Here is a 17,028-nt window from a genome sequence, read left to right on the forward strand (position 1 = left end):
CCGGACCTCCTGGCGCGGCTGCCGCGCCCGGGCCCCGGACCCGGTCCCCGCCCGGCGCGTCGGCCCCGCGGGGGAACTCCGCGGCCGGCCCCGGAGGACCGCCAGCTATCGAGTCCGCTCGCGCCCGGGGCCCCGCTCCCGCGCCGGCTGCTTCACGTCCCGGTTCCGAGGCTTGACCAAACGCTGGGGGGGGCCCCCGGGAGGGGCGGGCTCGGGCGGCTTACGGGAGCTCTTCTTCCAACCACCAGGCTGCGAACCCACTGCCAGGAGGTGGAGACTGAGGTCTGCGTCGGGAGGCTGAGAGGTACCTAGAGCACACCCCGCACCCCGGTTGACCCCTGGGTCTGCGCACTTTTGCCTTTGGCATTTCTCGAGGTGGGACATGGGGAGGGAGGTGGGGACAACCGAGTCCGTCCCCAGTTCTTCAGGACTTGCTGCTACTCTCTCGCAGTCTTTCTGGGTAGCCGATCGCAAAGACGTCTATTTGCTCTCTTCTACCCCCAGCCCAGGTTCCCTGGGCGCCTTGTGCCAGGTTCTCCCAGGACTAGAATTTATAGAGCCGCCTAGATAAATCCTGGAGAGCAAGGTTCCTGCACAGGCTAAGCGCCGACCGCCCCGAGGGGCAGCATCTATTCCCTAGGAGCCCAGTCTTGGCTCTAACTCCACCACTGCTGCCGGGAAGCTGCACACTTCCCGTCTTTTACCTTCCTTTTTAAATCATTGGTCCCTCCAACAACAGGCCCATGTCCTCCCCACCGGCCCCCAAGGAAGACCCATGATTTCCTTTAAACTTCCATTTTCACTTTAACATTTCAATCACAGTTTGTGCTGAACGCCTGGTTTTGCAGCAAGTCTCCCCCAACTTCCTCGAAGGAACACTTAAGGAAGATTTTGTTGCTGCTGCTGCTGCTGTTTTCCAAAAGACTTCCTAATTCTTTCTTGGAACAGCAGAGTTAGCCCTGATGTGTTGAGACCTTCTGCCCCAGCAGTCTTAGTAACGTTTTTCTCAGTTCCATTAGCAGCTCAGGTTCTCCATAGCATCCACGGAGCTATCCTCGCAAGCCAGGCATGGGATGCTAAGGGCTGTACATGCATAGCCTTTCATTTTTTCCTATAAGCCTGTGATCTGAGTAGTATTATTTCTACCAAGTAGGTAAAGAAATTGAGGCTTACAGAGGTTAAACAGCTTGCCCAAAGTCACACAGCCAAAAGAGAGCCCAGCACACATGAAGCCCAGGTGGTCTGCTTCTAGATGTATGCCCACAAAACTTTCCTAGTGCTCGAGGAAGTACCAGGCTGTCTGTCACTGTCTTGGGAGGCCTCAGATCAGGGAATAATGATGGCCCCGCCAGGTAGGGGCTCTGGTTAGACCCAAGCACAAGAGATTCTGGGAACCCAGTGGAGGGCCCCGATCCCACCTGGAGAAGCCTCCTAAACCTTCTAGAAGAGGAAATGACTGAGCTGAGTCTTAAAAGATGGAGTTAGAGCTAGTTTGGTGACAGGAGGGGCAGAGTGACTACAGCCTTCCCGGGAGAAAGCGGGGAGCCACTTTAAGGGTCCAACAGTTGCGTGCTGCTGAAGCCAAAAGGAAGACCCCAGGAGCGGAGAAGGTGAGGCTAGAGGGGCCGGCACAGGCCTGCTCTCTACACGGAGTGATCTGAAAGTTAAGAGGATTGCAGCCCTGAAAAGTGAAGGTGTCCGGGATTTCCTGGGCAGCTGAGTGGAGGGTGGAGTGTAGGAAGCAGTCGCACCCGCCAGGTGAGAAGTCAGTGGGGTGGTAGAAACCTGGAGGAGAGGACCGGGGCATAAATAGGCAGAAGTTCAAGGCCAGGGCTCTGTGCCTGAGTGCAGGGCTTGAGGGAGATGGAAGGGCCAAGGCAGACCCTGCGGTTTCCAGCAACTTAGGTGGCCAGGGGGCGAGTGTCCCTACTGGTCAGTTGTGTCTGACTTTTTGCAACCCCATAGACTTCCCGGGCCATCACCAACTCCTGGAGCTTGCTCAAACTCATGTCCATCAAGTGGGTAATGCCATTCAACCATCTCATCCTCTGTCATCCCCTTCTCCCCCTGTCTTCAATCTTTCCCAGCGTCAGAGTCTTTTCCAGTGAGCCAGTTCTTCGCATGAGGTTGCCAAAGTATTGGAGCTTCAGCATCAGTCCTTCCAATGAATATTCAGGGTTGATTTCCTTGAGGATGGACTGATTGGATCTCCTTGCTGTCCAAGGGACTCTCAAGAGTCTTCTCCAGCAGCACAGTTCAAAATCATCAATTATTCAGCACTCAGCTTTCTTTACAGTTCAACTCTCACATCCAAACATGACTACTAGAAAAAACACAGATTTGACTACACGGACCTTTGTCAGTAAGTAATGTCTCTGCTTTTTAATATGCTGTCTAGGTTTGTTATAGCTTTTCTTCCAAGGAGCAAGCGTCTTTTAATTTCACGGCTGCAGTGGTTTTGGAGCCCCAGAAAATAAAGTCAGTCAGTCAGTCCTCAGCTATTTATTCGCTAAGCCCCTGTTAGGTCCCAGCTGCTACCAGGCGCTGCAGAGAGCAGAGGCCAGGTAGCAGAGGGACTGCGGTTGGGAGTGTGGGGTGAGGGTGGGGAAGACAAGCAGGAAGAGAGATGAGCATCCTTGAATCGGATGCAGATAAGTGTCAGCAAGTTGGGGTGTTGGAAGCAGAAAGTGAAGGACCCCCACAACTCCAAGTAGGCCTAAGGACCCAGGTCTGAGCTCTCCAAGTCACCCCCGTACATCATTTCAGGTCTCTCAGCCACTCTTCCAGGTGGACTGGGCTCATGGGGGTTCAGAAAATAGGAAGAGTGTGGGCATCTCAGGGAACAAGGGAAAGGAAATAGTGTTCCAGGGGCCTCGGGAAGCAGGGACTGGGAACTGGGTTGGGATGGGAGAGGGTCTCTTGCTTTTTTTATGTTCTCCCTCCTCCCTCCCTTTCCTCATCTTGCAAATGGCTGGGCATGGCACCCACCCTCCCATGTACAGTGCCCAGAGACAATTGGACATTGCTGGGTCCCCGGTTTCCTTTCATGTTCTCCGGGGGAATCTGGTTGTGCAGCTTGGCAATTTGAGACCAGCCTCAAGTCTGGTGGCTAGTCATGCCTGACCAGATTTCAACTCCAGCCATCAGCTGGGACCAGTAGGTTACAGGGTCCAGCCCCGCTCCTCAGTCAGGCCTTTGTCACCGCTGACCCTCCCAGAGGGGTGAGGCTGACTCTAACTGAGGTCACTAAGTACAAAAGGTAGCATTCAAGTATTTCCATCCTATGAATGGAGAGGATTTTGGGGCCTCACCCAAGTCACCAAGTGAGGTAATCTCTTTCAGAACTCAGATTCAAAATTCAGGTTTCCTGGTTCCAAACCCTGGTCTGTGTCTCACCCCTGCCTGGCTATCCCGGAGCTCTAACAGGGCTTCGGCCCAGCCAGTCCTCTGGTGGCCGGCTCTGTTAGCACTTCCTGTAATGGCACCATCCTCTCAGAAAGCTGCGGGGGACTCCATGTCTCTCCTGCCTGCTCCCTCTCCCCATTCCCCCCCCCACCACCCGGCTCCAGCCCTTTAATTGCCTCTTCTTATATCCTTCTCTAGTTTATCCACGGAGACTTGGCAAATCTCAGAGCCTCTAGACAAACAGAAATCAATCAGAAATGTAAGCAGAATGAATTTAAAATGGGACTTCACCACACTTTTCAAGAATGAAACCGAAACACTGCTTCAAACCATCAGTAGGAATCAGGGCTTTGGAAGGCTCAGCACTGTGTTCCCCTCTTTCCAAGTCACGTGTGTGTGTGTGGCTCAATTGTGTCCAACTGTTATAACCCTATGGATTGTAGCCCACCAGGTTCTTCTGTCCATGGGGTTTTCCGGGCAAGAATACTGGAGTGGGTAGCTATTCCCTTCTCCAGGGGATCTTCCCAACCCAGGGATTGAACCCCGGTCTCCTACATTCCTATCTTAACTTCCCTGGTGGCTCAGATGCTAAAGCGTCTGCCTACAATGCAGGAGACCTGGGTTTGATCCCTGGGTGGGGAAGATCCCATGGAAAAGGAAATGGCAACCCACTCCAGTACTCTTGCCTGGAAAATCTCATGGACGGAGGAGCCTGGTAGGCTACAGTCCATGGGGTTGCAAAGAGTCGGACACGACTGAGCGACTTCCCTTTCCCTTTCTCCTACATTGCAGGGAGATTCTTTACTGTCTGAGTCACCAGAGAAGGTCCAAGTCCTGGATGCAGTTTAACCCCATGTGTTTAGTCCCTTTGCAACTTCGATAAAGGAGCCACCCCATTCAAATTCTAATTCTTTGAATTTCTGGCCTCTAGGATCAGAGGATCTGGTTTCCTGCACCTTCTCAACCTTCGGAGGGCTCTGACCATCCCCACCCCAGACAGACCACAGGATCCCTAATGGGCTGTCCTGTTGCAGGCAGTCCTGAAACCAAACTGAGTACCTCCAATCTGGAGGGAAGGTAGTGGGTGGGTGTTCCCACCAAGTTCAGCAGGGGTGGGGGTGCACCAGGGCCTCTGGGTGTTGTGGAAGAGTCTGGAATCTGCTAGAAGAGCTGACTCTCCCCTAATTTCTAAACCAGTTCTCGGCACCAGACAGGTTTCTTCAATCATAAAGTGTTGAGGCAATTGCCAGCTAAGGCAATGAGGAGGGAAGCCCAGCTTTATAAAATTTTCCTATTTAATTCTCACAGCCATCCAGGCAGCATATACATTTCCCCTTATTTCACACATGGTGATCTTGGAACTTGCCCAAGGTCACCACTTGGCAGGACCCAAGCCAGTCCCATTTGAGCACCATCTCTGACCCAACTACCTAGGAGTATAACTGCTGGGTGATTTGCTAATTCCATGCTTAACTCTTTGAGGAACTACCCAAAATGTTTTTGCAGAGGCTCCACCATTTCACATTCCCACCAGCAAGGCATAGGGGTTCCCGTTTCTCCACAGCCTCATCAACACTTTTTATTTTCCATTTTTAAAAATTATCCCCATCCTAGTAGGTTTCATTATTTTTTTAAGACAAGTCAACATGACATGAAGGTAATATTTCTTCTTAAATCTGGGTGGTTGCTACAAGAGTGTATTTTGTATTATACAGTGAGGACCACTGGCTCAGGTCAACCCACTCATAGTTTTGTTGATGCGCTTGAAGAAGCCAAGGCCTAGAATTTTGAAGTAGAAGTGTTTATTCAATATTCAGGTGACTGACCCTCCTGGCCAGCATGTTTGAAATACTTCAGAATTTAAAATAAGTAAATAACAACAAATATTTGGGTGGCTCAGAGGGTAAAGAATCTGCCTACAATGCAAGAGACCTGGGTTCAATCCCTGGGTCAGGAAGATCACCTGGAGAAGGGAAATGGCAACCCACTCTCGTATTCTTGCCTGGAAAATTCCGTGGAGAGAGCCTGGCAGACTACAGTCCACAGGGTCACTAAGAGTTGGACATGACTGAGTGACTAACACTTTCAAAGAAATACAAACAGCCAAGGCTTTGAGGAAGGGGTGTAGATGGAGGCGAGGAGAGTGGGTGGACACACGCCTCCTTGCTATGTCTTTTCCTCTCCCCATGCTTTCTTTCCTAACGCTTGCCCCGGCCCATCTCCAGGCCCTTCTGTCTCCTAACTTCTGCCCAGATTCCCAGTCCATTGATGCAGAACATTTCAGGGCTGTTCTGAAACCAGGAATCACCAGAGAATCCAACACTCAGGATGCCAGAATCCAGAGAGGCACCAGCACCAACCAAAGCAGACCAGCAGCTGGCAGGTGGCACCAGCGCCCAGTCTCAGCATCCAGCAAGAGCTCTTCTTCCAGCTGCTTGTGCTCAGGGCTCAGCTGCCCCTTCTCCCTGGGTAGTCCCAGCACTGTGTCACCCTAAGTTGTATGGAACCCCTGAAATGTGCCTGAATTATGGTGTCTGGGTAGTGGTCAGGGTCTTGATCTTGGTTTCACTTCTTTTTTTTTTTTTTTCGCTGACTCTTTCTGTGATTGGTAAGATAGTCATTTCTCAGATGAGGCTTGGGCAGAAATGCAGCCGGACCAGAACTGACAGCCTTGCAGGTTCCTCAGAGTCCCCAGATAAGGACACCTTGCAGAGGAATCATTCCTTTGTGCCTGGAAGCTAAAAGTCCTTCCTGCTTCCTTCCCCAAACTCCCTTCCCTCTGCAGAGCCCCAGCTGGTCCTTCTAGACCCAGTCCAGAGGCCTTTCTCCTTCATCAAGTCTTCCCAGAACATTTTGAAAGGACTGAAGGATTAAAAGGATTCTTGAAATCCTGTTAACACTTTCCCACTTCCAAAATCCGTTTCTCATTTAATATCAGAAAACAACAACCTTCTTTTTAGGTCTTAGGCTCTCCAAAGAACCTACAGGATCTTGTGAGCAAGAACTCAGTATAAGCCCCTTGATGGCCAGCCGATCAGGACTGGCAAGCCTCAGGTGCCTAGGTTTATAGACTGGCTGTGGGTCCACAGTCCCTGCCATAAGCCCGCAGCCACTTGTCTGCAATAGGTGCTTTCCCAGCACTGTGCTGCCAACAGGCTCAGCTCCCCAAGGCCTCTTGGGGCTGCCTGGGCCCACACCAGGCCAGAACAGCTCAGCCTCTTAATCCTCCATCTAGCAAGGCTGAGCTTCAAATTCTCATCACTACATTTCAGAACCCACTCCCTCCAGCCTGACCTGTCTGGTTACTCTTCCTCCCACTCCTTGGTGTACTCTTTTTGGATCCCTTTCCAATGGCTGGATGAAAGGAGTGGAATTTTAAGTCTTTTGCCCTAAAGTCACTGACTGGGGTAAGGGATAAAATATAAAACCTGGTATTGTTAACTATGGGCTTCCCTGGTGGCTCAGTGGTAAAAAATCTGCCTGCCAGTGCAGGGGATGTGGGTTCCTTCCCTGGGTTGGGATGATCCCCTGAGCGGAGGGTGGTGGGCAGATGGCAACCCACTGCAGTATTCTTGTCTGGAGAATTCCATGGACAGGAGAGCCGGTGGGCTACAGTCCATGGGGTCACAAATTGGACATGACTTAGCAACTGAGCACTCATACATAGGGTAAAAGGGATGGAAATGGGAAGTAGTTACTGAGTGATTGCCTCAACCTTGCAGAAACAAGATTTCACTTATATTGAAGATAACGTGGGCATGCACGGATGGAGCTCCTGCTAAGCAGCCCCGGGGTAGGCAGGAGGGATTGGAAGGCTCTCTGGGGTGCACAGGCGCATCTCTGTGACCCTGATCCAGGAGCCTTCCCCAGCAGGTCCTCTGTGCTGCTGCCAGCTCACCAATATGCCTACCCTTACACACACAGCATGGTTTTTCTTTAAAAGTATCCACTGAGTTCAGTCCCCCCAGTCTCAAGTTTGATAAGGGATGTGCCAAGAGAATGACTGACCTGGAGCCACAAGAGCAAGACTGGAGTTGGACTCTTGAGTCTCCTGATTCCCAGGCCAGGGCTCTTTCTGCAGCAGCCACTGTGCTGAGGGTAGAAGCAGGTCTGAACCCATTTCCTCCAGGATGGAAAATGCTGCCACAGCTGACCAAGGCCCCTGGTCCTGTTCTGCTCAGACAGTCTTTCTAGAGCCCCAGACACCAGGCTCTTCACTCTGGGTACAGCCTAGCACATAGAATCATCCACAAGTCATCATGAAAGAGTGAGGCAGTTTCCACAGGTGTGATTGTATCCCTGAGGGGACAAAAATTTGTTCTTGGGAGGGGCAAGAAATATCTCATGGTATATAAACACACACATACAGCATATAAACAGATACACAGTATGACTATGGCATTAAAATTTCATGGGCAAGTAAAATCTCAGCCGCCAATTAAAACATGTTTGGAGCTTTTCCCCACACCACCAAACAATGCTCTGATATCAGCTGGGTACTCTATGATTCGACTCAATTCCGACACCATCTACCTGGAGATAGCATCAACTCCAAAATGTTAAGGGTTCAGTCCTACGAGACTGCGCTCCAAGCCCTTCCCTGCCCTTAATCCCCACAGCTTCTGATGCCAAGCCTAAGTTCAGGTTATAACGTGTGCTTCTGATCAATTGCCTATATACTGCTGACGCTCAAGACTTTCTTTTCAGGTTTGGTTAATTTGCAAGGGTTGCTCATAGAACTCAAATACATTTTACTTCCTAGATTCAGTTCACTTCAGTCACTCAGTCATGTCCGACTCTTTGCGACCCCATGAACTGCAGCACACCAGGCCTCCCTGTCCATCACCAACTCCTGGAGTTCACTCAAACTCACGTCCGTTGAGTCGGTGATGCCATCCAGCCATCTCATCCTCTGTCGTCCCCTTCTCCTGCCCACAATCCTTCCCAGCATCAGTCTTTTCCAGTGAGTCAACTCTTCACATGAGGTGGCCAAAGTACTGGAGTTTCAGCTTTAGCATCACTCCTTCCAAAGAACACCCAGGACTGATCTCCTTTAGAATGGACTGGTTGGATCTCCTTGCAGTCCACGGGACTCTCAAGAGTCTTCTTCAACACCACAGTTTAATAGCATCAATTCTTCGATGCTCAGCTTTCTTCACAGTCCAACTCTCACATCCATACATAACTACTGGGAAAACCATAGCCTTGACTACCAGTTTGTAATAAAAGGAAACAGCTCAAGAATGGCCAGATGGAAGAGATGCCAAGGGCAAGGTCTGGGGAAAGGGCACAGAGCTACATGCCTCTCCCAGCTCATCACTATCTCCAAATCTCCAGGTATTCATGAAAGCTGGAAGTTCTCTGAACCCTTTTCTTTCGGGTTGTTATGGAGTCTTCATTACATGGGTATTATTGATTAAATCACCGGCCACTAGTGATTGATTCAAACTTTCATCCCCTTCTCCCCTTCCTGGGGGGTGGGATGGGGGTCAGGGGGTTGGGACTGAAAGTTCTAACCCTTAAGTCACATGGTTGGTTCTCTTGGCAACCTGCCCCCAACCTTAGGAGCGCTCCAAAATCACCTCATTAACATAAACATGGGTGTGATGAAAGGGGGTTGTTATGAATATCAAGACACCTTTATCACGCTTATCACTTAGGAAAGTTCAAGGGTTTTAGAAATTTCTAAACAGCTATAAACTTCTTGTTATAAATCACAATATCACAAATAGAACCTAGGAGAAAATGTCTACAAAGGCTCCTGGACAGGGAGTTCCCTGGTGGCCCAGTAGCTAAGGGGGCCTGGGTGTGATCCCTGGTCAGGGAACTAAGATCCCACATGCCACAACTAAATATCCTGAGTGTAACTTAGACCTGATGCAGCCAAACAACTAAATAAATAATTTTTTTTTAAAGGCTCATGAACAGAGGCGATGATTAGAGAAAGGTGAAAACACCAGAACATAGGCTCTAGAGTCAAGGTTAGACTCTCCCCTCTACCTCTTTCTAGCTGATGACCTTGGGCAACATACTCAACTTTTCTGTACGCCAGTTTATCCCTTCAGTCAAATCAAGATAAAAATTGTATTCACCTCACAAGTTGGCTGTGAGGATTCCATGAGATAGACAATACACATAAGGCACTTAATTCCACGTCTGAGATGTAAGTTCACAACAGGTGTTAGATGCAACAATGATCAAGATGGCTGGAAGGGAGGGCGTCTTCCCCCCACATGAGAAGAGTCATTCGTGCCTCCTGTGGGCTTCCCTGATGGCTCATTGGGTAAAGAATCTGCCTGCAGTGCAGGAGACACGGGAGACGCGGGTTCAACCCCTGGGTTGGGAAGATCCCCTGGAGGAGGAAATAGCAACCCACTCCAGTATTCTTGCTGGAAAAATCCCATGGACAGAGGAGCCTAGCAGGTTACAGTCCAAAGAGTCGGGTGCAACTAAGCACACATGCCTCCTATGGCAGAGAAAACAAAGCTGCGGCTGGTTTCAGAAACCCCTCTACAGGAAGAAGGGTCCTGCTTGGTGCCAAGGATTAGAACTGGTGCTAAGATGTCAACCACTCATCCACTCACCCACCCACTCAGGTCTCTGCTCTCCATCTCTACTTCCCTGTGTCTGACACTAAGCATGGCACCTGGGGCTTTATTGGATGATAAACTGCACAAAGGGATTTATAGCCTCAAAGGGGACCAGAAACGCCACCTTCACTGGCAAAAAAAACTCTTATTTACTAAGTGAGTGCTTCTTGGATGGTAACATGTATAGCAATCACCTGGGGATCTTCTTAACATTCAGCATCTGATGCGGAAGATCTGGAGCGGGACCAGAGAATCTGCCTTTGTGACAGGGCAGATGGGGATGCCCTGGTCCAGCACTACCAACGGAGGAGCCAAGCATTCATGAGGCTTTCCTTTCTCACAGTTAACCAAACCGAGGAAATGATGCTTCCCTTTCTCTGCTGATGGTTGCCTATTATTTTATCATGGGCCCATGATAAAAGCATCTAGAAAATGTCATGCTGGTAAATTCTAGAGAAGACTCTTGAGAGTCCCTTGGACAGCAAGGAGATCAAATCAGTCAATCCTAAGGGAAATCAACCCTGAATACTCATTGGAACGACTGATGCTGAAGCTCCAATATTTTGGCTACCTAATGCGAAGAGCTGACTCATTGAAAAAGACCCTGATTGTGGGAAAAGATTGAGGGCAAGATGAGAAGGGGGCAACAGAGGATGAGATGGTTAGATGGCATCACTGACTCAATGGACATGTATTTGAGCAAACTCCAGGAGATGGTGAAGGACAGGGAAGCCTGGAGTGCTGCAGTCCTAGGGTTGCAAATAGTTGGATAAAACTCAGTGACTGAATGAACAACAACAAATTCTGGAACAAAATCTTCAAGGCGAGTCCATTCTGCACCTGGGGTCACAACTGGTTACTGAGGATTCTGAACGTTGAGTTACAGTGAGCTCGCTTCAGTGCTCCTACTGGATCACACAGTTGTACTTGTTTTTCTTTCAGGATCAAAATACTCTGGGGGAGTGAGAAGAGAAGGGGGTGCAGAGGAGAGAGGGGAGGGAGAAGAAAAGGCTGGCCAGGAGGAGACAGTGTGGAGAGAGAGAGGAGGATCCTAGCCAGGAGCTTCCAACTTCCCTTTTGTTTGGAAACAGCCTCAGGTAGCCAGCGTTTCTCCTGGCAGAAACAACTGAGAGAATGTAGATGGGAACAGAGGAGGCTCCACCAGGGCAGAGCACTTGAAACCAGGCCACTAAAATCCGCTGGTGTCTGGGGACCTCGTTCTGTCGCTCGATTAGAATTTCTAGTGTAATTCAAGTAATGTTTACGGAAGGTCCCAGAGCAGAAGGGCCTGGGGTGTGGGGTTTGGAGCCAAGAACAGGCAGGTCCCAGATGGCAAGGAACAACAATCGTTTTTCTTTTTTAAAAAAAGCACTTGAGGAGCAGTTTTCTCAGAAAAAGAGTAACCTGTTAACACACATAACGGCGAGAGTCCAGTCTCTCAACTTGGACTGTTGAGAGAATGCAGCTGCCTGTGTGCATGACCTGGGGATGGGTTCTTGGGTAGGCCCCGCCCACCTCAGGGCTCTTGGTAGGATTCACATCCTCCCACACACAAATACTCTCACAATTCAAACAACACGTGGGGGCATCACAGTGCTCAGTGTCTTAGAGTCCATGGTCTCCCCAATAGATGGGCCACCTCCAGCAGGGCTGTAAGACTGGGAGAGCTGGAACTCCCCCCTGCCAAGTGGCTAAGACTGTGTTCCCAATGCAGGGGGTCTGGGTTCAATCCCTGGTTCAGACACAGATCCTGCATGCCACAACTAAGACCCAGCACAGCTAAATAAATAAGTAAAAATAAATATTAAAAAAAAAAAAAGAAAAGTGGGAGAACTTGGGAGGCTATGATAAAAGATTTTCCTGAGCTGGGTCATAGCTTGACTCAGTCCTTCAGACTGAAGGGCTGGCATGACTGAATTACCCCAGGTCCATCGTTGATGATCAGTGTGACACTGGGCATTCATCATCTGTAAAATGGGGATAATAATAATACCTAGTTCATAGACAATGTTGTAAGGATGCTCCAGGATGAAGCACAGAAAAAAAGAGCATAATATCTGCTATTGAGTGAATGTTCAAAAGCGGGTTGTGGGTGCATTTATCTAGGGGTTAAGTCTTGGAGTGGAGAGGATGGAGGAGAGAGGTAAAGGAAAGAGCTAAGAGCTTAGAATGTAGTTTTTCTCCAAGTGCTTTCCTTCATGTGCATAGAACCAATTCAACACCCTCATCCTAAGCCATAAACGTATATCCTTCCTGCTCAAACTTCTTGCCCACCCTCCACCAGGGATAAAGCTAACATGGCCACTTCAGAGCCTCTAATGTCAGAGCTCTGGAAACACAATGCTCTTTTTTTTTTTTTTTCCAGTTGTTGCATGCAAACTCTTAGTTGCGACATGTGGGATCTAGTTGCCTGACCAGGGATCGAACCTGGGCCTGCTGCACTGGGAGCATGGAGTCTTCAGCCACTGGACCACCAGAGAAGACCCTGCCCTCGCTCTTGATTTCCACTCTCTCCAATCTCCCATCCTTCTGCATCTCCAGTCAACACGTGGTGGAATCTCATTCTTCTCCAAAATCGATTGCATCTTTCTCCACTATATAGCTTTTGGTTTTTACGATAAAAATAAAACTCTGTTTACACTTTTTCAAATTAACTGCCCTTCTTTTAGTTGCTGTGTTGAATCCCAAGTAATTGATACGTCATAATTTATATAATCATCCTCCCACAGAGGGGTATTGAAGTGATTACTAGATTTCAATGTTCTAAATAGAACATCAAAAAAATATCTTAATACAGATTATATTTCTTCCTTTTAAAAACATTTTTATTGAGATATAATTGACATACTGTGCAAATCACCCATTTAAAGTGTACCATTTAATGCTTTTTACTGCATTAATAGAGTGGTGCAGCTGTTCATGGGGTCGCAAAGAGTTGGACACAGCTAGGGACTGAACGACAATGACCATCACCACAGTTGATTTTAGAACATCTTTATCACCCTAAGAGGAAATCTTATAGCTGTTCGTCATCACCCCATTCTCCCCATTCCCTCACCATTAGGCAATCACTCATCTATCTTCTGAATCGACAGATCTGCTTGTTCTGGAAATAAATGGAATTATTTAATATCCCCAAAGACATTCCATTCCACTGTCTTTTCTGCCTGGATTCTTTCAATTAGCATGATGTTTTCGAGGTTCATCCATGTTAGAGTATGTATCAGAACTTGTTCCTTTGTATTTTCAAGTAACATTCCATTGTATGGCTATATCACATTTTATTTATGAACTCATCAGTTGACAATGATTTGTTTCCACTTTGGGTCTATTATAAATAATGCTGCTGTAAATATTCATGTACACTGCTTTCTATGCATGCGTGTTTTCACAGCACTGCATAGCTATGCCCTTACTCAGCTGTTGCTCTTACGGTTCAGCCCTTGTTCATACGCTGAGCTCACGCTCTCCTCTCCACCCCAAACTTGCTCCTCTTCCAAAGCACACTACAGGTTCCACCACCTCTCCTGTTGCACAACCCAGAAACTCAGCCATCATCCTGTATGCTCCTCTCAACTCTTCCACCCTCCTCCCCATTGCAGCCCACATCCAGCCCAGTTGCAATTCAAATAGAAGCATGGCCCCAAGAATGCTTTGCAAATGGTCTAGAATCAATCAGGCCATTAATTCTTTACACACTCATTCCCCTCAGTTTATATTTGTCGAGTTACTGGATTAATGTCTATTTGCTCACTATTTTATCTTAAGTGCTCAGCATAGCAGCACCTACTGCCTATTTTATAGCAAGACTGTAAGCCAGTTTGGGTATGTATCACATTCCTTTTATAACATCTCACAGATCCCAATACACTAGTACTGCAATAAAAATGTGTTGCCTCGAATTGTTTTTTTTTTTACAAATTTTTATAGAAAAGTCAACATTTTGGTGTGCAGTTCCATGAGTTTTGAAAAATGCATAGTCACAAAATCGTCACCACAATTAAGATGCAGAACATTTCATCACGTCCCAAAATTTCCTTGTATTGCTTTATAGTTAACGCTCCCCCTTCCCTATTCCCCGGAAACTTCTGATTTGTGGTTTTGTCAAGTATGGATGTGAGAGTTGGACTGTGAAGAAGGCAGAGTGCCGAAGAATTGATGCTTTTGAACTGTGGTGTTGGAGAAGACTCTTGAGAGTCCCCTGGACTGCAAGGAGATCCAGCCAGTCCATTCTGAAGGAGATCAACCCTGGGATTTCTTTGGAAGGAATGATGCTAAAGCTGAAACTCCAGTACTTTGGCCACCTCATGCGAAGAGTTGAGTCATTGGAAAAGACTGTGATGCTGGGAGGGATTGAGGGCAGGAGGAGAAGGGGACGACAGAGGATGAGATGGTTGGATGGCATCACTGACTCGATGGATGTGAGTCTGAGTGAACTCTGGGAGTTGGTGGTGGACACGGAGGCCTGGCGTGCTGCGATTCATGGGGTTGCAAAGAGTTGGACACAACTGAGCGACTGAACTGAACTGAACTGAGTGGCAACCCACTCCAGTGTTCTTGCCTGGAGAATCCCAGGGACGGGGGAGCCTGGTGGGCTGCCGTCTATGGGGTTGCACAGAGTCAGACACGACTGAAGTGACTTAGCAGCAGCAGCATTCCTATAGTTTTGCTTTTTCTAGAATATCATGTGAATCTAATCATATATCTGTGGCTTTTTGATTCTGGCTTCTCTTCCACTCAGCTAATGGCTTTGCACTTCACCCATGTTACTGTAAGAGCTCATTCCTTTTTATGGTCGAGTACTATTTCATGGTATGGGAGAACTACAGTTTATCTGTTCCCCAGTTAAAGAACATTTGGGATGTTTCCAGCTTTAGGCAGATTGAATCACGGCAGTATAAACATTCATGGACAGGTTTCATGGGAGCCAAGGTTCTGGTTTTACTTGGATGAAGACCTAGGAGATGGACTGCACTGTCATATGACCGGTGTATGTTTAACTTTCAAGAAACTGTCAAACTGTTTTCCAGAGCAGTTGTATCATTCTGTATCCCCACCAGCAGTGTGTGAGAGTCCAGGTTTCCTGCCTTCTTGCCAGCACTTGGTGAGAATTTTTATGCTGCCTGGATTCCAGTACGTTAGCAGATAGGTGATTAGCAAATATTTTTTTCCCACCTGAGGCTTGTTGTTTCATTCTCTTTCTCCAGAGGATCTTCCTGACCCAGGGATCAAACCCAAGTCTCTTGCATCTCCTACACTGGCAGGTGGATTTTTACCACTTGTGCCACCTAGGAAGCCCTTTTGAAGAGCCTAAGTTCTTAATTTTAATGAAGACCAACTTATCACTTTTAAAATCTTATGAATCATGCTTTTGGTATCGTATCTAAGAAGGCTTTGCCTAACTCAAAGTCATGAACAATTTCCCTTATGTTTTCTTCCAGGAAATGCATAGGTTTAGGTTTTACATTTATGTCTTTGGTCTATTTAATTTTTTTTATCCCATGAACTTTTTCATCTGCTTTAGGTAAATCTAATCTATGATATACTTGTCCATATTGCTTTCCACCCTTCAAGCTCCTTGAGGGATCATGTTATCTAAACATCAATATTTGTGTGACCGTGGGAGTGAGGTCTCCTTAAATTGTGAGCCCTCGGCACCTCACCTGGCTCCTTCTAGTACCCACCCCTTATTTTATTCATGTTCATATTTTCCATAACACCAAGCATCATGTCTTTCGCATTAGTTACTAAATAGATGTTACTGAAATTAAAAGGTGAGATAAGAGAATAATTTTAGCCTGCTTATCCCAATGAGAATGAAGAATTAGCACAACCAGGAAAAAGCATTTCTTGACGATGTACTGTATAGCACCTACTGTGCGTTAGATGCTGGAATGCTTCCTGGTGGCCCACAACTCCCAGAGAGTTACTTCATCCTAAGTGGCCTTCTTACAGCAATGCTTGTCACATCACCCAGTAAGCAGAAATAGAGTATACAACTAACCAAAGTGCTCTGGTGGGATGTTTTCAAAGTCTGAAACACATCCAAGTAAAAAGTGTGCTCAGTAGTGCAGTCGTGTCCAACTCTTTGCGACCCCATGGACTGTAGCCTACCAGGCTCCTCTGTCCATGGAATTTTCTAGGCAAGAATACTGGCGTGGGTTGCCATTTCCTTCTCCAGGGGATCTTCCAGACCCAGGGATCAAACAAGTGTCTCTTGCCTCTCCTGCACTGGCAGGTGGATTCTTTACCACTGCGCTACCTAGGAAGCCAAAATAAAACGCATGCTAGAGAAATAACACGTGAGCCCCCGGAATGGCAGAGATTCTAGCTTGAGTTCAGGTGGAGGTCAGATGTGAAAAGTTAAGGGTCAGACTTGCAGGGCTACTTCTCTCTCTCATTTTCCCTCTATTTCCCCCTCCCCCACATGCTAGAGTTTTCATGAAAAACCCACTTTGTGGCTCCCTGGGCAGGGAGAAGGTAAGCGGACTTTCTCCATTCAAGGCATGCAAACTCAGAGACTGGAGGAAAAATTCAGTTTGTCTGGCAGGTGACTTCCTATTTAGGCCATACAAAAATACCATGAACTGGGTTCTTTTTTTTTTTTTTTTTTTAAATTTTTATTTTTATTTTTATTTTTTTTAGTTTTTTATTTTTTAAATTTTAAAATCTTTAATTCTTACATGCATTCCCAAACATGAACCCCCCTCCCACCTCCCTCCCCATAACATCTGAACTGGGTTCTTTACAACAGAAATGTGTTTCTCACAGCCCTGGAGGCTGGCGGTCTGAGGTTGGGGTGCCAACAGGGGGCGTGTGAGGGCCACATCCAATTTGCAGACTTCTGTCCTCACAAGGCAGAAGGGGCTGCGGGGTCTTGCTGGAGCCTCTCTTATAAGGACATTAATCTCATGATGGCTCTGCCCTCATCACCTCATCACCCCCACAAAGGCCTCGCCTCCTGATCCCATCACTTTGGGCATTAGGATTTCAACACTGGAATTAGGGGATTCATGCAGACCAAGCACCAACC

At 47.8% G+C, this 17,028-nt stretch overlaps 1 protein-coding gene and 1 long non-coding RNA gene across 2 annotated transcripts in view; one reads left to right on the top strand and one right to left on the bottom strand.

Moving 5' to 3' along the window:
* The window catches only part of AFAP1L2 (actin filament associated protein 1 like 2), a 147,972-nt gene that overhangs the window by 117,490 nt on the left and 13,454 nt on the right, over positions 1-17,028 (bottom strand). The gene's annotated exons all lie outside the window — the stretch shown is intronic.
* LOC132658417 (uncharacterized) lies at positions 21-13,897 on the top strand. The gene is made up of 3 exons (XR_009598047.1): positions 21-304; positions 2,088-2,362; positions 12,361-13,897. It is a non-coding gene; the product is annotated as an uncharacterized LOC132658417 (long non-coding RNA).

The sequence above is a fragment of the Ovis aries genome, chromosome 22 (assembly GCF_016772045.2).
Source record: "Ovis aries strain OAR_USU_Benz2616 breed Rambouillet chromosome 22, ARS-UI_Ramb_v3.0, whole genome shotgun sequence".
Classification (NCBI taxonomy): Eukaryota; Metazoa; Chordata; class Mammalia; order Artiodactyla; family Bovidae; genus Ovis; species Ovis aries.